Below are 22,067 nucleotides of genomic sequence, written 5' to 3' on the forward strand. Positions count from 1 at the left end.
TTCTTAGCACAGTTTGGGCCCTTTAATGGACCATATGCATGAAGCGTTCTTTAGAATGTCCGCAATAATACAAACTAGCTGGAAAACTTTGGTGAAATATCACTTGTTGGTGTGTCGCTATCTTTAATGTCCTGTGGTAGCTTTAACAGCTTTAATAGTGTAATACTTAGTTTATAATCAGAATATAGTCACTTAAATACTAAAGCATCAACACACTGTAAATTAAGGATTTATTATGCACAGATTCATTGAACAAAATAAGAGTTTTCACAAGTGTGCTGAATTCATTGATCTTGAGCTGCACTGACTGACAGCTGCTGTGAGTATAAAGGGAGAGCACTTTCTGTGTAATTCATGCTCAAGAAAAGTTATTGTTTTTCATGAGACTTTGTGAGTACTTCATACATCACCTTGACAACGTTTATTTTTAAACCAATTGATTTCATAATGTTTAATATTTATTCAAAAGCGAAACATGAAAAAAATATTACAGGAAATGTCTTAAATGAGTCAATAAATGGTCCTTTGCCGCCATCTGCTGGAAAAGTGGTAATTGATGTGATTTTTATTTTTAACTGATAGTGTTTTCTATCAAATGTTGTATTTCCAACATCTTGAAACATTCAGTTTTACAAATCCAGTAGTGCCTTTGGGATGTGCTGGAACTGGAGTTTTGTGGCATGATGGCTGAAAATGAAATTTTCATAGAAGAAGAAAAAAAAAAAAAAGATTTAAAAAAGACAAAAACTCATTGCTCAGACCGAGAAGAATGACTCTGTGTAGCTGTCCAGAGAGACAAGATATCACCTGAGTGAATTTTAGGAGCATTAGAGATGGGCTGGATGGGGTGCTTTCTAGTGTGTGAAAGAGAGGTTTAAACATTATTTTTTCGAATAGAAATTATTATTATTATTATTATTATAAACAACACATTAGCATCCAGATGGACTATAGTTTTATTATTATAAATGATGCATAAACAATCAGAACGATAAACAGAGAAAAACAGACATCATACTGATAGAGCAAGCAATAATCTCGGACATCTTGTTTAAGATTATTTCTATGAGTAAAGGAACCTGTTGTAAAGCACCGCTCACTCGACGCGTCTGTTTCAGCACTTCGAGCTGCGCGAGCGCGCTCACCTCACGAGCATCAGGCGCGTTCACTGCGAGACGCCTAACCATAAATATCTATATTTCTAATAACGTACTGGCTCTATGACTGACAGAAGCGCATCATCTGCAGGAACATTGACATTTCTCTGTTCTTGATCAGCATCATCTGCCAGTTTATGCCTCGCTCTTCATAACTCTGCTGCCGCCATGTTTCCAACACCTGGCCCCGCCTTAATGAAGTGATTGACAGGGCGGGGCGGGGACTTGATCGGCTGGAAATGCATTTTCAAATCCACATTGAATTTTGCTACTTCATTGCGGGGCATTTAATGAAAATGCAATCGCACTGTGAGTGTAAATGCAATTAAGAAAAATAACATTTAAATGATCATTTTGCTACAATTTTGGCTTGACCGTGTTAAACATATATAATCATTTCTTTAATACATTTTCATTTTAATTTTGCAACTTATAAAGCATTAAAATATATGTTTAAATTATTTGTTAAACATAGTGTAGGAAATGGCAAATGTAAATTCTATTATTGAATTTGAATTATCATTTTGCTCCAAACATTGCATATATGGAATGGAAAATGTAAATTTAAACAGAAATGCATTGCCATTTTACATATTGCATTGCCATTTTGCACATTACATTTCAAATTGAATATTGCTACACATATGCTTCCATAGGTAAAACTATAAAAACTACAAAATTGTTTCTGTTGATTAAAACAGCTTAAATTCTTAAAACGAACCTTTCTTTAGCAGAATCACAGTAGATGCAGGAGCGCGGCGCAGTCTTATGACATCATGTCATCACTCCAAAATAAAAGTCATGCATTGTCTACAATCACAGAAGTGCATTGAAATATTTTTTGTATAATAAAATTAAAACAGTGACAAATATGGTAAAAACAATGTTTAATAATAATAATAATTATATATAATTATTTATTTATTTATTTTTTCACAAATCGCACTCTGTGTGTGTGTGTATATATATATATATATATATATATATATATATATACAGGGTAAAAAAAAACAGAAGAAGGGATGTTTTGAAAAGTTTTGTTTTTTGAGAATTTGTTAACTACAGTGGAGCTATATACTATTTTTTAAACATTTTTAAAAAAAAAAATCTAAAAAGATTTAACCTTGAGATTTGAAGTATTAGATAGCTTAGATATTTGCAACACTATCTACAATGACACTAATAATTCTTAATTTCTGATAGAAATGCAAAATCAATAGTCAGCTATTAACAGAATAACGAGACACAAACCTTTACATTCAGTCGTGTTTGGCCCCATTTATTTTTGATCACAGTGCAAACACATACAAACTTTTAGTCCAAAAGTGCGCACATTTGTAGAAAAACACGTTTACCTCAGATTTCATTAGACAGAATACAAGCTGGGCGTACGCAGGGTTTCATAATTACCCTGGTCAGAAAATGTTGTTTGTTTGGGGAGTACTTGGGCAGGGTCCCCTAGAAAATTTAGATTTCCCTGGTGTACATATGTGCATTTTTAAGACGTTTTAAAAGGGTGGTTCAGTGTTTTTTTTTTTTCTAGGCTTGATTGTGTTTTGGGGGCACAGTTTAACATGTCTTAATGCTTTGTTTTTTTTAAAAAGCTGTATTTTCCATATATTTTACCTTTATTCTACACCTCTTTTTCCAATGTCATTTGAATGGCTCGTTTGACTTCCTGCTTCTATGAAGCCACTCCCTCCAACATACTCAATGTGCTCAGATTGGTTAGCAGGTTGGTAGCTGGCCCAGTGTATCGTGATTCGCTGAAGTGTCCGGAAACGCCACGCCCCTAACCATTCGTTGTTACCAGAGCCGTTACATGTGCTTCAGTGGAAATGTAAATAATGGCGTCTATATTGCTGTATCAAATTGAGCCGAATCAGACCCAGATGAAGAGGGTCAGGCAGAACCTCTGCAATCGCTGCTTTTAAAGGACGTTTATGAATGGCATTTCATTTAGCTCATCCATTGTGAAGGCCTCATCGACACGACAGCCAGTGGCACAGTTCCTCAACAAACCGTCCATACCGGCGTGATGAATACGATCCTCAACTGGATGGAACTGAAATAAACACTTTGATTGTTGCGATCCTATCAGACTTATGATAGCAACCTGATTGTAACAAAGCACTGTTCGCCAGAGGAGAACTGGCCCCCGACTAAGCCTGGTTTCTTCCAAGGTTTTTTTCTCCATTTAACACCTATTTTCCACTTGTTTGCCACCTGATGGAGTTTGGGTTCCTTGCCGCTGTCGCCTTTGGCTTGCTTAGTTGGGGACACTTGACATTTGATATTCAACAGTATTCTTGACATTTATTCTGATCTGCCTGCATTGACACTATTCTTTAAGAGCTGCTGTGCAGCCAAAATTATGTACCAGTTATCAATGTAAAGTTGCTTTGACACAATCTGCATTGTAAAAAGCACTATATAAATAAAGGTGACTTGACTTGACTTGACTTAGGATATGCTGTCACTGCTGTTTGTTAGCTTTCAATATACAGTTTTATCCTGATTAAAGCTTTACTGTAGCCGAATACATGACTGAGTAGTCACATTTTTGTAAAGGTAGTGTTTAATTTATAGCATGAACAACTGTTTGTCAGTGAACATAGAAGTTTGTTGGTGTTTGTAGAATTTAGCTAACTGGCTAGCAGAGCAAAAACACATTGGTCTTTGTTTACGTCCTTGATGCAACCAAAAATAGCAACAGAACAATATGTTTAAAAGACATGTACAAACCTTAAAACGTACTTACAGTTTGAAGCCAATAAACAGCAGCAAATACAGCATTGAACTCATGTAGTTTCTGGAAACTGTCTTCAGCGTCGCATCCAGTGTAGAAAATATCACAGATTATAATGGGTTCTGTATCTTTTGTTGCGCCACTCGCGTCTGGTGTACACAACTCTTCTGCTTCCATTATGCTGCGCCACATGGCCTCGCCCACTTTGTTGCGTGTTCCCGGGGGCGTGTTTTACAGGGTTTATGATGTCACCAACCCAGGAAGAAGCTTGTTGTAGTCCAAACCAGTCATTTTTGTAGGCATTAAACTAACTTTGAATCACTAGGCAATAGGGAAGACACAAAGCCTGTAAAAACACTCTTCTGCCTCAATTTATAGACAAATTGTTCTATAAATGAACATGCACCCCAGGACATTGTGCGTATGATTATAACTGTCTTGTAAAGTGTCTTTTGTTTTGTATTTTTTTATGCATGTCTTATGTTCGAACTACTAGTTCATGTAACCTCACATATATTGTGTCTCCAATCAAATTAATGCTCATTTCATGACTTACACTTTCATGTATAACTTCCTCATAGGATGCAGTTTGTGTTTGCTGTATTAACTGGAGTATAAATGAACACAATCCCAGGCCCAGTTTAATCATGCTTAAAAACAAGAGCCATAAACTCCCCCACAGAGGAATTTCTCACTTATTGATCAGGTTGACCCTAAGAGGTGTAACTTCTCCCAGACTTTAAATAGTGACACACAGCTCCCCCTCCCTCTCTTGCCTCCTCCGGCCAACACTCCACATCTGCAGGGTGCTTCCTGGCCAAGCCTCAACCTGCACCCCATGTGCTTACCTAGAAGAGAGAAAGAACTCTTCCCTACTACAAGAGTCACACTAACCATGCAAGTTTGTGATTCGTTTCTTCATTCAACACAGGAGAAGTCCATGACTTACGAGTGAACGCTGACGCTATTAGCTGCCAGTGCTCAGAGAGGGCATTTTAAAACTTTCTAGTACTTCTAAATCTTCCTACACTTGAATGAATGAATGAATGAATGCATTTATGAAATGTTTTAAACTATTTTAAGGAGCTCCTTTTTTTGTCTTGCGATAGTTCCACCACAACGCATCAGGGAATCCCTATGATGTAATCAGGATCATGACATTTCCCATAAAAGAAGTGGACTTACCGGCGTTCTGGAGCAACACTCAAAATGCTCTCTTTGGATAATTAAACACGATTGCGCCATTCTCACTCCCTGTTTTTGTCTGTAATTGTTTTTTTTATCCTTGTGGAAATATCCAACCTGGTGGAATTATTTTGCCTTGGACTTTGTCACAGGACAGTGCTGTTCCTCAATATTTTCAACAAGTACAATTAAGTCGTTTAGTGCAATTAAGTGCTCCCGCACTCAAAACGACTTAAAAGGACAATCTTGCACACACACATACAGTGGTGTGAAAAAAGTGCTTGCTCCCTTCCTGATTTTTTAATGTTTTTTTACTTTAATGTTTTAGATCATCAAACTAATTTAAGTATTAATCAAAGATAACACAAATAAACACAACATGCAGTATTTAAATGAAGGTTTTTATTATAAAGGGAAAACTAAATCCAAATCCAAACACAAATGGCCCTGTGTGAAAAAGTGTTTGCCCCCTAAACCTAATAACTGGTTGGGCCACCCCTAGCAGCAACAACTGCAATCAAGCGTTTATGATAACTTGCAATGAGTCTGTTACAACGCTGTGGAGGATTTTTGGCCCACTCATCTTTTCAGAATTGTTTTAATTCAGCCGCATTGGAGGGTTTTTAGAGCGTGAACTGCCTTTTTAAGGTCATGCCACAGCATCTCAATAGGATTGAGGTCAGGACATTGACTAGGCCACTCCAAAGTCTTCATTTTGTTTTTCTTCAGCCATTCAGAGGAGGACTTGCTGGTGTGTTTTGGATCACTGTCCTGCTGCAGATCCCAAGTTCACTTCAGCTTGAGGTCACGAACAGATGGCCGGACATTGTCCTTCAGGATTTTTTGGTAGACAGCAGAATTTTCTGCTTTACTAATGACACTTGCTGGTCAGTGCACAATGCACCTGGCTGTCTCAAGTCACCTCTCGATGCATCCTTGATAAAAGGGGCGGATTGAGAACACATCCAAGGATTTGAACTGTACTTGGCTTGATGTGAACTTTGAATTGGAACTGTACTTGGGCAGCGACTGATGACGTTTCACACAAGTACAGACAAGAGCACATATTGATAAATGGCTAACTATGAATGAATGAATGAATGAATGAGGCATTTCGGGGTCGCTCCTCATCCACAACCTGGATAATTCAACAGCAGCCACAGAGCAACAGCACCAACTATAGGTAGAGAGGAGAGATTTGGGTGTATCTAACTTACACAGAAGAGACATTTTTTATCAGCACATAAGATGAACTTCTTATCATGATTTCAGACTGTGGTGATGTGGCCCTTCACTGCATGGATTTTCGTGTGTATCTTCAGGTGATTTTTAAAAGAGAAACTCTTTCCTCACTGATCACACGTGTGCGGCGTCTCTCTGCTGTGGATCCTCTCATGTGTTTTCAGATGTGATGACTGATTGAATCTCTTGTCACAGTGTGAACACTTGTAAGGTTTTTCTCCAGTGTGGATCCTCTCATGTGTTTTCAGAGATGATGACTGACGGAATCTCTTGTCACAGTGTGAACACTTGTAAGGTTTTTCTCCAGTGTGAATTCTCTGGTGCTGTTTTAAATGGTTTGCTATAGTAAAAGTCTTCTCACACTCAAAGCACATGTACTCTCTCACACCAGTGTGTGTTTTCTCATGTTTATGTAAATAATGCAGCTGTGAAAAACTCTTTCCACACACAGAACATGAATGTGGCTTCTCCTTTGTATGAACTTGAAGGTGTTTCTTGAAGGTTGATTCCACACAAAATGTTTTGTCACATTGATGACACGTGAACGGTCTCACTCCAGTGTGGATCCTCATGTGTGCTTTAAGGTGTGATGATTGACTGTAGCTCTTCCCACACTGATCACATGTGAATGGCTTCTCTCCTGTATGAACTCTCATGTGATCCTAAAGATGTTGTTTGGTTGAGTAACTTTTTCCACACTGAGTGCAGGTGAAAGATTTCTTGGCTCTTTTCTTTAGAAATGTCTTTAGTTCTTCACTCTCCTCGCTTTCTTCCATCAGGTCTGAAATGAGAGAAAAAATATTCATTTAATTTTCAGTACATCAAAATAATTTAAAGAGAGAAATATGAAGTGAAAGGTCATAAAATTGAGGCTTGTTGTGATAGACAACTGCTTTAAAATATTCAGATCATTTTGATGCAGAGTCCAGAATGAATCAAGTATAACACTTTATTTTGCACAGATAAACAAGGAGAAAATATCTTCTCTCCAGGGGGTGTTTTGTTGTTTTATTGCAGGGTGTTTGATCTCAGCTTTTGTTTTAGCAGGAAAATAAAGTCTTACACAATTTATTTTAATTTGAAACATTAGAGCATATTTCTGTAGTATTTAATTTATTTTCCTAAAACTGTGTAACTATTAGGGGCCGTTCACGCTAGACTTTTCCTTCCTCTGACTTCCATTCATACACATGTGAATGTGGGACACCAGAAACACAAGATCATGTGAATTTTGCAGTAAAGTAGAGTAGATTTTGGGGTGATTATTATTTCTTATTTATGTTTTAAAGAAAGAAGATTTCTGTTTTAAAGAAAATATATCATGTCCTATCTTGACCGTTGCCGTCTCTGTAGAAAGTTCACATGCTCAAAATCAAGACTGACTGCATCTTTAAATGTGTTATTATCAGTGTCCTACATGATTCACTCAACCCTGTTACTTCTGAGATGATTTTCCTCCTTTCAAAAACACCCAGGAAGTGACATCATCTGGGCTCTTTTCTACAGCATGATGGGAGGACAAGAAAATAATCTCAATCCATTGTCTCAGTTTTTACACAAATTAATGACTGCATTCATCAACCCTGTTACCAAAGTTACTGTAAGAAGAGATTTTGCTCAAGTTACACTCACAACCCTGTCAGCCATTCTGGAAAGATCATTTACTTCGTACATTTTGGTGTTTACAGTTTATTCCTAAAAAAAATAACAATGTTGAAAACTATATTGAAAATGCCTAAATTCTGGTAACATTCCTGCAAACTGTGAACCAGATATGAAACAAATGTAAAATATTTAGTTTGATCTGACGTTGACAATCAATATGAAGGTTTCTCAAACCGAGTATTTAAAATGAACATTATGTATCATAGTTCAACTGTTTCTCTAAATGTGGAGAAGTGCTTGAATCTTTCTAACATGAATGTTGTTCAGCATCATGAATGAATGAAGAATAAACACCAACCTCTTTGTTCTTCAGTATCTTCAGTGTGTTTCATTCTGCAGGGTTCTGGATCACTCATGTTCTTTGCAGTTTTCAGCTCTTCCTGATGCTTCAGTGCTCGTCTGATGGGAATATTTCAGCATTTATTGATCAACTGCATTGGGAGGAGCTTTACTGATGATGTGACTGCTATGGGAGGAGCTTCATTAAGTGAATTGCAGTGGGCGGGGCTTTGTTGACTGAACTGCAGACTGGCTGGAGGAGGAGATCTGCCCAAATCAAAAATAAATCAGTTACTGTGTTTGTTTTTATAGGGTTAAAGTCCAGAAATCAAACTGTAGTGTCTGCATCAAATGAAATGGACAAAAGTGATTTTACATTGAAAACCCACTAAATGAAATGTGTCTATTTTAATGTTTTAAAGTACTTTTGTGAAAACAAAATGTTTTAATGTGCCATCATCATTTAGTGTAACAGATATATTTCATGCAAAAAATGAATCAGTTATTTTGACCTGTATTTAATAATATATATATAAGAAATAGAGTCACTGTGTCTTTTTATCATTCAGCTTTAACCCTGTGATTATTCAGGTAGGGTCAGGATAGTCAGATCTACTTCAATCATAAAGTTCTCACCGCCGCAGGCTGAAGATCTTCAGCAATGATGGAGAAGACTCTCTTGTGCTTCTGTCTTGAGGCTCAGTTTAAGGAAAGTCTCACAGAAGACGGTCATAACAATAAAAACACTTTTTTATTGGTCACGACGATACAAAGCAGATAAAACTTAAATCATCTTCAGCTAAAAAGCTCTTTAATCTTCACTTACTGCAGTTCATCTGAGGAAACCTTTCACTCCTCAGACTCTTACATTTCTGAAAACTCATTTTAGTGTATTTCATTTACATTGAGTTCACACTTTAATTCTTCCTCTCTAATCTACATGTAGCCTATACTGGACAAACTATGAACCTAATACTGAACACTGTTTTGATATCTTAAATATGAGATGATTCTGTATTATTAACTCTACTTTGTGCTGCTCTTTATTTCGAAAGGTTTTGTGATCATTGTCTCTTCTGGCCTAATTTCACTACTGCAATCAATGTACTTATTAGAAAATCAAACTTTCAGTTCATATCTATCATATTGCTGTAGTTATTCATCTTTAGTGGTTGGTGATGGTGAGTGTGTGTTGGTTTTTGTGTTATTAATGTCATATTGTGAGAAATAACAGTATTGTCTTTCACTAGAGCAGTTTATAGGATTTTCTCATATATCCTGACTCCAATAATCAGTTTCTAACAGCAAACACTCAGAATAAAGTATTGATGATGCTCAAACTATCAACACTCATTCAACAAGACATTCAGATCATCAGCAGATTATCTCACACTCTTTATTTCATGTCAATAGTTCCTGTTTTCACCTCATTTATTATGCTGATGTCTTCAGATCTGCTGTAAATTGACACTTAAAGCTCATTTCATTGCTGTCAACAGACTGAGGGGATTTGATTACTACAAATATGTACATTTATTTCTGTATTCATGCATATTTTTTTTCATACTGTGTAGGCATCTTGCACTCCATTCTTACTTTGGCCTACATTAACCACATCAATTTCTTCAGGTACACCTTCACCAACATGTGCTCCCTCACCTGCAGAAGACTATTCTACAACTTCACATAGATGAACCGGTGCTATCTGAGTGACATTCCAGCTTCTGTGATATCTGGAAATATGAGATGAAAATGATGTTTTTACACTGAAAGTTTCAGAACATCCATCAAAGGGTCAAGTTACAGTCAGCCCCTCTAGTATGTGGCTACTCAAGTGAGACACAGTTGGCAAAATGCAAGCTGGAAAAAAGAAAGAAAACCACTAATTTAGATTATCTGTAACTGGCTGCTGACACGCATGAACAGCAAAATTAGGACTTTCATGAGAACGTACCTTGCTCACAAGTTCAATATCCACCATCTCCTTTAATGATGCATGAAGTTGGAGGAATGGCTTCAAAAAAAACATGAATCACACTTTCCCTGTTGTGGAGAGGCTGTTTTTTGAGATGCAATACATCACAGTCCCCACAGAACCAATCCTCAGGAAGACACTCTCTGCACCTAGAGAGAGAAAAAAACAAAAACATTCTAATATAATACATTATTTCAGGCGAATAATTTATTTCAAATTTACTTTGATTAGTTCTGATCTGATTTTATAGGACTGCACAGTAGCTCAGTGTTTAGCACTATCACCTCACAGCACAACGTTCCTATATTTACTTTTCTCATTAATGTGGTTTTCATCTGGGTATCCAAGTTTTCTACCATTCCACAAGACATGCATCTTAGCTTATAAAGCACTGAGCATTAATTCTCAGCAAACTGACCCTGGGTAATTCAAGTTTAATATTACTGAAAACCAACCTGATAACAGCAGGCTCGTGGCAAAGGCAACACGAGGGATGACCAAGAGCCTCCTTTGCGATAAGGCATTGTAGGTGGTATGGTCTTGCCTCTTTCCAGCGCTCTGAGGCTTTCTGCTGCCGAAAAGACCATGATGAGGCAAAGCTTCTTTGAGGCTCAGCAGAAGGACATGATGCCAAAATGTTTGAGAGCCTCTCCATATTTTTCTCTGTAAAGAAAATACAAAATAAAGCTGTAAAGGACGATTTAGATGAGGACCAATTAAAGTCAACTGATCAATATTTTGAATAAACCTTCATAATTCAGTATCAAACTGGACCAAATCTTTACTACATTGTGTTCTTAATCCATCTACTGCACTGTCAGTTTTTTCTAAGGGTTTTGTCTTTAAGTACTTTAATTTACATGAATTTTAGATTTAAACTTAAATTCATCACTGTTATTTACCAAATTCCTCTTGAGGATTCAGTATTTCTGAGGGAACCTCCACGCTGGATGACAGGGAACACTCAACCGGGGGTGTGTGACTGTAAAACACAGAAAAATAACAACAGGTTAGGCTATAACTGCAATCATGTTCTTTCTTTTTTTTTTAACCAACTGTATATACTGAACAATTTTTAAAATCAGACATATTTCTGTTAAGTACTTGGTAATGTCTTCTATAATAGTGCCACAAAAAGGTTTATGAACTTTTTAATGTCTTTTTGGATATCGGAGTATTTTAAATTCTCAACAATCAATTACAGTGCTCTAATTTCAGTTGGTCCACCATTTACATAATAAATTCCAACAAACGTCAAATAATTCACATATAACCTGTAGCTGAGGCTTGGTGTCGCCCTCCTCGCCTTCCCCTCGGCTTGCCACGACCTACAAAGACCCTTTTGGAGGTCCGTGGAGGGTCTCCTCCAGAGCCTGACCATTTCCTCTCCACAGCTGCTCTCTGTGTTGGAGTGAATATTTCTTGTAAGACTGATTATGTTAAACGTACTGGAAACAAAAGAAATGTAACTAGTGAAAAGAAAACACAACATAGTGTGTTAGTAAGGTGTTTACGGCTTGAATGAGCCTTGGCATAGAAGTCTCTGTAACTCAGGGGGATGGAGCTCCATTCTTCCAAAATATATGCCCTCATTTACATATGCCACAGAGCATGATAGGATGTTAATTGCTAAACTGCATCATGCAATATACCTGTCTGAAATCTAATACACTCATCCTTCCACATTCATTATGTTTTTACTTCAATTTGTCCCCCATCTGTATGTTATGTATGTATAAAATGATTGAGGTGTATAAAACCTCTAACCCTGGCTTCAGCTAGAACGTGGTCATGTTTCAGTTCAAGAGCCATGCGTCTCCCCTCTTGGTCCTGTGAGTCAAGGATATGTCTGGTGGCCATTGCAACACAGACAGATACAGACAGACAGAGACAGATAAGACAGACAAGTAGACAAAGACAGAAAGAGAGGAAAAATTGAGAAATAGAGAAATTGAGATAGATAACAGATAGAGATTGAAGAGATGGATAGAAATATAGATGGACAGAGAGGTTGTGAGAGATAGAGATAGAAAATGATGAAGATAGACAGAGGTTGGCTCTTAAAAGTGCCTTTGGGTTTTGGAAATCAGGTGTATCTCAGAGGTGTAAAGTACTTGAGTAATTTTACCTGATTACTGTACTTAAGTATTATTTTTGGGTATTTTTACTTTACTTGAGTACATTTAAAAATCAATACTTTTACTTTTACTTGATTACATTTTTTGAGAAAAAAAGGGTACTTTTTACTCCTTACAATTTTATTTACAGTCAAAAAGTACTTATTTTTTGGAGATCACTTCATTCTATTTTCTTTTGCTATTACCAAACCAGTTGAATTGCGCTGATGACCAGTTTAATTTAAAGGTTATTTATTCAATGAGATTCATTTTCACATTCCATGAAATTGGTCAGACATGTTCATTGGTCCTTTGGAAGTGACGTCATGTTGCATCAATTACCACAATGCACAGCACCTTGACCTCAAAGAATATACACCAGTGGTTCTCAAACTTTTTTCCCAGTGGGCCGCACAATGGTCCAAGTGCAAAGGTGTGTTCGACATCGGCTGCGGCTGGATGTAACCGATCGGCGAGATTAGCCGCGTGCAGGCGGGGAGGAGCTGAAAACGGAGACGTGAAGTCGGACACGCTGTGGTTCCCGTAGTTTGCTGCATTTACGTCAGTCATGGCTGATCATGTGGCGTTTGCTGTAAACTTATGCTTAATACTGTAAAAGTTTGTATGAAAGTCCAAAATAAACCTATACACAAAATCTTTATAAACAAATGAATCAAATAACAATAATGTAAAAAAAAAGATGAAAACGACATGAAATATGAATTGTAGGCTACTGTTTTGAAAGTGCGTGTATGAGCATGAGTGGAACTGAAGAGGCTTACACTTACAGCATCTGTTTTTACAAGAATAAAGTTCAATATAAGCATAATATATTATTTAAATACCAATGTTGTGGGGTCTACGTTTCTTATCAGTTTTATTTTGATAAACATGACACAATAACATCGTGACTTCATGAAAAGAGCTTTAACTGTTATAAAAATACAGATTTGTAAGCATTCGTGGAACTGAAGGCGTGAAAATAAACACGAAACACACGTGATCGTTGTCATGCGGTGAATCCGGCCAATCGTTAAACAGCTGTGTCGTCATCACAGCTCGTGCAGCTCCTCTTGAGAAACTGCGCTGGCTGCCTCAGGCGGCTGATCTCGAATCTCTCTCGTGGTACTTTGAAGCCATACGTCACAGTCACATGGTGTCGGCGCTGTCTCAAGTCGGACAAAATTTCTTACCGGCATGCACTGCTTCAAGTCAGCCGCCGATCGGCCTTTGCGGCAAAAGGTGTGTTCGAGCTCATGCAGCGCCGCACAGACCGACCTGAAGAATCTGCAGGAGCTGGAGGATTTTTCTGAAGAACAGAGCTCAGTTTAACTGCTCAGGACAAACAAGAGACTCATGAACAACCATCACAAAACAAAAAAACAGTCATGGATCATCAGGTGACCACACACAGTATTGAGATCCAAGGGTTCCCAAACTTTTGAACGGGGTTATTTTAATAAATTCAGCTATTGTTTGTCTTGTGGACTATATTTAAACATCTTTTATGTAAAATATCTTACTCAGGACAGTACTAAACAAAAAATAACATGCATTTTGTATGATCTCTCTTGTTTTGTTAAAAATTCACATTTTCACAGTTTCTGAAAGGGGTTCCCAAACTTTCGATCCCCACTGTAAGATATACTAAAAAAGGAAACTGATAGATTGATAGGAGTTTATACTGTACTTACCTTGGTCAAGTAATCAACAGGCAGGGGGGTTTTCATCACCTCTAAATTGAAAAGTAAAAATAAGAGTAGAATTATTTTCAAAACAGTGTTATTTGTGCTGTTCAAGAAATAAAGTGAAACCAATACCAGCTCTCTCTACTCTTCTCTTTTTCTGTTCAAGGACTGCCCACCTGGGTATGTTGGTGATGGCAGAAGGGGAGTCCTGCGAGGATTTTATTCAGTTAAGGAAGTTGAGGGCTATTGCTCTGTTGACTGTTTTTTTTAATGATGGAGGGGAATTTCAGAAGATTTGAAGGAATTTTCATGTGAGATATATATATATATATATATATATAGATATATAGAGATATAGATATAGATATATTATATAATTTATGTGTATGTATTTATATATCATTTATATCATTTACATATAAATATTACATATATATATATATATATATTTTATAGTGTATATTATTTATATATTGTGTATATATTTATTATTTATATTTTTATATATATATATTATACCCGCACACATACATAATATAAAAAAATATAATGTGTGATAATCTGTATGTGTAATTAATTCATAATTCTGTAATTATAATTGTAAAAGAGAGATATGCTTTGTTTTGAAATAAAAGAAAGTTGTCATTGTTATCAGTTTGATTATTTTTTTGGTTTAGTTGGTAGAGACTGAAAATATACTTTATGTAGTCAGTTTAACTTCTAACTACTTCATTAGCATAAATGTTTTACATGCAGTATTGCCAAAGCGACAGAAACTGTCCAAAAATATAGTACACAAAAATAAACAACCATGACAGAGGAACTATTAAAAAAGTATATAAGGTGCCATTAATGTTTACAGTAATATTGCAATATACACAGTGAAGTGCAACAGAATGTGGAAATAACCTTTTAAATAAAATACTATAGACACACACATCCGTAATTCCTCATTATATAATTTTACCTCAGATGGCATGTTCAAAACAATGGATATGTGTACTCAGTTTTGCCGCTCTGTTTTTTTATTTTATTTTATTTTTATTATTAGAATTTTTATTACTATGTTCTTGTTGTATTTGTATTGTATATGTGAACTGGAAGCTTCAGCACCAAGTAAAATTCCTTGTGTGTGCAAGCACACTTGCCAATAAAGCTCTTTCTTTTATTATTTCTTTGTCGTTTTCAACATTTTTACATATTAACTTGTGCCAAGTTTTCGCATGCGTTTTAAGGACGTGGAATGTCACACACGACGTCAAAACACGTGACAATACCGCGTAACTCATATGACATGCATTCGCTGTCAACATGTTATGGCGCATGCGTTTTAAAGACATGCAATACGTAACATACGTGACGTCAAAATACGTGACGTCACTGCGCTACAGTCTGCAGCGAGGGGTATCTCCCTGAATTGGGACACAGCTACAAGGCTTGTTCGACTTGATGCAGCGCCGCACAGACCGATCGGCGGCTGACTTGAAGCAGTGCATGCCGGTAAGTAATTTTGTCCGACTTGAGACAGCGCTGATGCCATGTGACTGTGACGTGTGGCATCAAAGTACCACGAGAGAGATTCGAGAGCAGCCATCTGAGTCAGCCAGTGCAGTTTCTCAAGAGGAGCTGCACAAGCGCTGATGACGACACAGCTGTTTCATGATTGGCCGGATTCACCGCATCACAACGATCACGTGTGTTTCGTGTTTATTGTCACGCCTTCAGCTCCACTAATGCTCAAAAATCTGTGTTTTTATAACCGTTAAAGCTCTTTTCATGTAGTTGTGATGTTGTGTCATGTTTTGTCAAAATAAAACTGATAAGAAAACGTAGACCCCACAACATTGGTATTTAAATAATATATGCTTATGTTGAACTTTATTCTTGTAAAAACAGACGCTGTAAGCAGTGCATAAAGTATTGAATGAAAATGTATTTGAAGCATCAGCGTATTAGTCAAATATTGTATTTATTTCAGTATTTTTTTTTTTGGTCAATGTAGATTCTGGTTTATTTGTTTATTTTTACAAGCAAATTGGCCGATTCTGATACTGGTTGCAGATATTTATTATTAATATTATTATAATAAACAAAAATACATAGCCATTTCAAATTAGAGGGAACCACTGCTTTTTAATCACAATCCAAACAAAGATGCTACGCACGTTGCATGAGCAGTTGTTTTTTTATTTGAATTAGATTTAATTTCAAGATTTAAAGCAAAAACAGAACGGTCTGACTTTATCTTTGTGAAATTATAAATGCTACACACACACAAAAAAGCATGAAACAAAAACAGCAGACTGAATGAGACGCAGATTCACTCTCTGACAGCAGGTGGCGCTTATGGAGCAGCAGTGATACAGCATTTCCTTGGTTACCGCTGTAAACGAAGATGAAATGCGCTAATAATTAGCTACTTTATTCGGAGGTCAGAGGAAAATAAAATGCCATTGCCATCTAAATCTTCCTGAAGACTGATCTCCTTTTAGAGATGAATTCATAATCCCTCACCCCCAATTCAATATTTATATTTTCTTCCTATATTTCGAGCATCGTGAACAGTGAGCTGCTCTGCCTGCTACAGACTTTTCTCCTCTTCGCATCCGTCTTCAGCGTCTCTGGCCTCTTGTTAACGGCCGTTTACAGACTTAGACATAATGTGGGCTATTTACCTTTATCTGTCTACCCCAGTAGCTCCAGAAAATAACAAAAATAAATACAAAAATACAGTACAAATACTGGAGAAATGTAATGTATTTTTGTACTCATATTTCTGTTATTTTGCGAGCTACTGGAACAGTGATAAAGATCGACCGGTCGATCGCGATCGACGGGTTGGCGAGCACTGCTATAATATACAATCTCTGGTAGATCTCCAGGAACAGGTTGTCTAGTGTTTAATTTCTATTCAAATGCGCTCTGTTTGATGTACGTGTTCATACTGGTATTCGTTCACTGAAGTCTGTTGGAGCCTGTTGTCAGAAAATGCACACTTGCATGATTTTATAACATTTATAGGTTAGAGTATAACCATAAAAAGTTTTGTGCAAAGGGAAACACATGTCATAAGCATTCATTCTTTCCGTCTAATGTCACTAGTGTGCTCGCTCTGTACCGTGCCCTGGCCCGCTTGAAAAGTCACGGTTGTATTAGGCTTGAAGCACGGTGCAGATGTAGTAAGATCGCTAACCGTCCCGGAGTACAGAATGGCTACTACTATTGTTTGTGCTATGTCTGACATCATTACAACAACAAATATTTTCTATTACTTATTGAATAGTAAAACACTTTTCAATTAATTTAATTAATTTGAGTATATTTAGGTTTATATTGAGTCTGGTTCTCATCTTAGTGATGAACAGAAGTTGTAGTTTGCAAATTCCTCCATCAATGTCAGCAATCTTCTAACAAGCTGATGATCTTAACCAGATGTGAAAAATAAAGGATACATACAAAATGTGCAGTGGTGGGTACCTTTGGACCAGGTTTGAAAACCACTGGTGTATAAGATCTATAGATGGGCAACTCTGGTCCTGGAGGGACACTATTCTGCAGAGTTTAGCTCCATCCCTGATCAAACACACCTGCAAAATTTAACCAAACCCATTATTTAATCATAAAGGCTGATTTATGCTATGCGTCTGTTTTCATTTATACTTCTGTGCCGTTGTTCATGTTGACATGCATGCAGACCACTGGTAGGCAGTGTCCACGGTCATGTTGAGTATCAAGGCCAAAGCCAAAGAAGAAACAGCTTGTCATGTACATTGTCAGAGAAGCTTACAAATAGAGGTGGCAGCAAATAGGTAAGGGTAAACCAATTATAGCACTTGTGGTCCATGTAGAATATAGACACTAGTAGTGGGCATAGATTAATTTTTTTAATCTAGATTAATCTCACTGTAATCTTGGAATTAATCTAGATTAAAATGGCTCAGTTGAATTATGCCGAAGACATTTGCTGCGTCCCAATTCGCCTACTTATACTACGCCCTAAAAGTATGTACTCTTTCTGTGAACAAAAAGTATTTAATTTTGACATTTACATTTACATTTATTCATTTGGCAGAAGCCTTTATCCAAAGCGACTTACAAGTGAGGAATACATCAAGCGAGTCGTCATGACGAGGCAAATAGACAAGAAGTGCTCATAATACAAGTTATAGGCAGTGCTCAGATTATCCTAAGCTACAATAGAGAGGTATTAGAGGAAGTGAAAGGATAGGAATAAGAAGGTTTTTTTTTTTTTTTTTTTTTTTTTTTAAGATGAGGTTAAGTGCTCATGAAAGAGATGGGTTTTCAGCTGTCTTTTGAATATTGCCAGGGATTCCGCATTCCGGATGGAGGCAGGGAGATCATTCCACCAGCAAGGAACAGTGAACGAGAACGTTCTGGAAAGTGATTTTGTGCCTCTCTGTGATGGTACCACAAGCCTTCGCTCCTTTAGTGAGCGCAGGTTTCTGGTAGGAGTGTAGACTCGTAAGAGTGAGTGGAAGTAGGAGGGTGCTGAGCCTGTGGCAGATCTGTAAGCAAGCGTCAACGCCTTGAATTTGATGCGAGCAGCAAGTGGTAGCCAGTGAAGAGAGATGAAGAGAGGCGTGACGTGGGCTCTTTTGGGCTCGTTGAAGACGAGACGTGCTGCTGCGTTCTGAATCATTTGTAGAGGCTTGATTGTGCATGATGGCCAACAATAACACCAATAAAGTCTGCAAACGCAGCTGTTATTCTAAACAAGTACAATTAAAATACAATTCTATATAGTCGAGGTAGGAAATAGGACAAACACAGATACGAATTAAATCCTTCCTAGCAGCAAAGAATAAACGAAGCAACTGACCCAGAACAGATATTAAGCAAAACACTCACGCGCTCTTGCGTCCGTCACCGCTGCCAGCTCGCTAGTCCTGTGTAGCAAAAGAGTAGACAAGCTTTGGGACATACTATCACGTCATACAATTGCGTCTTTTCTCTCTGTCGCATCCTGTCACCGTAAACTGACCCGTCAATCATCGTACATCCTCCACATTTCATTTAGCTAATTTCCTACTGTATCGGAGTGAAATGCAGCACGTTGATCTGCAGTCACGGGTCTTTCATGTGGAGAACTCTCCTCATATCAATGCATAATGATGCATTTAAAAGTTAATGGCCAATCGGATCTTTATAAAAGTCCACATTGGTATTTGCAAATATTGAAATCTTTCCGCGTTTGAAACAACATTGATTCTCATGTTCATTCATGTTTATTTCATGCTATAAATGGACTCGTAGTAAGAGATGATCGGTTTACGAGCCTCTTGAGCTAAGGCGCTACAGCAATCTGTCACGACCATGGTCACGACACATTAAAAAGCCACAAAACGGTTTTTATTGTTTGAATTTCTTAAAAAACTACACAGTTTTAAAGCTGGGACTTTGTTTAATATCATAAGTAACCTGCTCTGTCTTGTCTGTCGACGTGTTGTCAGTGTCCTCTTTGCTCCGCAATGTATTTTTCATTGCGTGTGGAGTGACAGCGCCACGGCTTGTCAGACAAAGCAACAGTAACTAAGAGGGGCGGGTCTTTGCGAAGGGTCAATTCGGCTAGGTATACATCCGCGCTAAAATATCAAGGTGAAAGTCATCATAGCTTGCGTAGTATAGACCCAGCTCCCAATCCAACTTTGAGAATAGATTAACGGCGATATTTTTTTATCGCCCGGTAAGAGTCTCACGTTAACACAGCACGTTAACGCCGATAACGGCCCACCACTAATAGACACGTAACATTTTCACGTAACAAGAGGTGCGTGTCAGGCTGCATTGTACAGGCTACACAGCCTATGCCCTACCTACAGCGTACACATGATGCAGAAGTATAAATCAGCCTTAAGTCTTCAGGAATGCTTGAAAATTGAAACTTAACTCTGCAAAACAGTGGTCCTCCAGTACCAAAGCTGCCCATCCCTGATCCATAGGATTGGATAGGGTATAGATCATACTTGTTGTTCATTTTGATGCTTTAAATGTCTAAATTGTTTTATGTCTATGTTTGCCCTAGACCTAACGGCAATGAAAGAGGCTAGCCATGAACTTAATGAAAAAGAAGAGACAAAACATTATAATTCCATGACTGGAGAAAAATCATCACAGGTTTCCTCACAAAAAGGAGCTCAAAAGACAGGAACTAAAAGTTATTTCACCTGCCAACATTGTGGAAAGACTTGCAAACATAAAAAATACCTTAAAGTTCACATGAGAATTCACACTGGAGAAAAGCCTTACACCTGCCAACATTGGAAAGAGTGGTCATAAAGACTTAGAGCAATGAGAACTCACATGGAAAAAGCCTTATACCTTAAAGTGTGGAAAGAGTTTCACGAAAAGAAAAACTTACAGTCCACATGGGAATTCACACTGGAGAAAAGGCTTACACCTGTCAAGAGTGTGGAAAGAGTTTCAGTCACAAAGTTCACCTTGAAATCCACATGAGAATTCACACTGGAGAAAAGCCTTACACCTGTCAAGAGTGTGGAAAGAGTTTCCGTCATAAAGGAAGCCTTATAGCTCACATCAGAATTCACGTTAGAGAGAACCCATTTGCCTGCCAACAGTGTGGAAAGAGTTTCATTGGAAAAGGAAAACTCAAAATCCACATGAGAATTCACACTGGAGAAAAGCCTTACACCTGCCAACAGTGTGGAAAGAGTTTCACTGTAAAAGGAAACCTTATAGTCCACATGAGAGTTCACACTGGAGAAAAGCCATACACCTGCCAAGAGTGTGGAAAGAGTTTCAGTGAGAAAGGAAGCCTTAAAGTCCACATGAGAACTCACACTGGAGAAAAGCCTCATACCTGCCAAGAGTGTGGAAAGAGTTTCAGTCGAAAAGAAGGCCTTATAGCCCACATGAGCACTCACACTGGAGAAAAGCCTTACACCTGCACTCTTTGCGGGAATGGCTTTTCATGTCAACAGATCCTTAGGGAACACATGAATATTCACACAGGAACGAAGCCTCAGGCAACACATGAGAATTCACACTGGAGAGAGCCCAATAGCCTGCCAACAGTGTGGAAAGAGTTTCAGTCGAAAAGAAGGCCTTATAGCCCACATGAGAACTCACACTGGAGAAAAGCCTTACACCTGCACTCTTTGCGGGAATGGCTTTTCACGTCAACAAATCCTTAGGGAACACATGAATATTCACACAGGAACGAAGCCTCAGGCAACACATGAGAATTCACACTGGAGAGAGCCCAATAGCCTGCCAACAGTGTGGAATGAGTTTCATTAGAAAAGAACTCACACTGGAGAAAAGCCTCATACCTGCCAATAGTGTGGAAAGAGTTTCAGACACAAAGGAAACCTTATAGTCCACATGAGAATTCACATTGGAGAGAAACCTTACACCTGTTAAGAGTACCTTATAGAATGCTGTTGAGACTAGTGACTCATTCTTTCTGAGAGGGACAAATAAACTCTCTTAATCCTATGTATTCTCTATATAACCACTTGGGAAATGTACAAACATGTATTCAATTTTCCCATCTCATGACTTTCCTTTTATAGGCTTTATTCTATGTATTAATTCTCTCTTTTGAACTATTTTGGTATTAATGTTCCATAGTTGCAAATTTATAGTTAACTGAAATCACACTGGTAGCATGTTTGGTATCTACGGACTCCAACTTTCGTTTCCTATTTGGCAATTTATGTTACATGTTACTAACTCTGCGACACATTAGTATTATAAGAATCTAGAAGGTTCTTTTCTCATTCATCCAATCCAGTGTCTTATGCTAATATCTTGCTACAGAACAAAGACTCGTAAAACTTCCCTCCGAGGGGGCAACTCCTTATTGGCTCAGACACCTTAAGAGGGTGTGACATCTTCACCCCCTTATATTCACTGATCACAAGATCAAGCTCTTCTTCCTCCTCTTCTTCTTTTTTACTGACAAATGCTGATGTCAAGATGATGCTGTAAGAAGCTAGAAGATTCTGTGAAACCCCAAGCTTGTGCCAG

General features: G+C 37.7%; 1 long non-coding RNA gene and 1 pseudogene across 1 annotated transcript; one reads left to right on the forward strand and one right to left on the reverse strand.

Annotated features, from left to right (window-relative positions):
• The window catches only part of LOC125244376, a 326,898-nt pseudogene that overhangs the window by 287,455 nt on the left and 17,376 nt on the right, over positions 1-22,067 (forward strand).
• Positions 10,348-11,643, reverse strand: LOC125246367. The gene is made up of 3 exons (XR_007179814.1): positions 11,155-11,643; positions 10,708-10,915; positions 10,348-10,401 (listed from the first exon to the last, which is right to left on the reverse strand). It is a non-coding gene; the product is annotated as an uncharacterized LOC125246367 (long non-coding RNA).

This window comes from Megalobrama amblycephala, linkage group LG14 (genome assembly GCF_018812025.1).
Source record: "Megalobrama amblycephala isolate DHTTF-2021 linkage group LG14, ASM1881202v1, whole genome shotgun sequence".
In the NCBI taxonomy this organism is placed as follows: Eukaryota; Metazoa; Chordata; class Actinopteri; order Cypriniformes; family Xenocyprididae; genus Megalobrama; species Megalobrama amblycephala.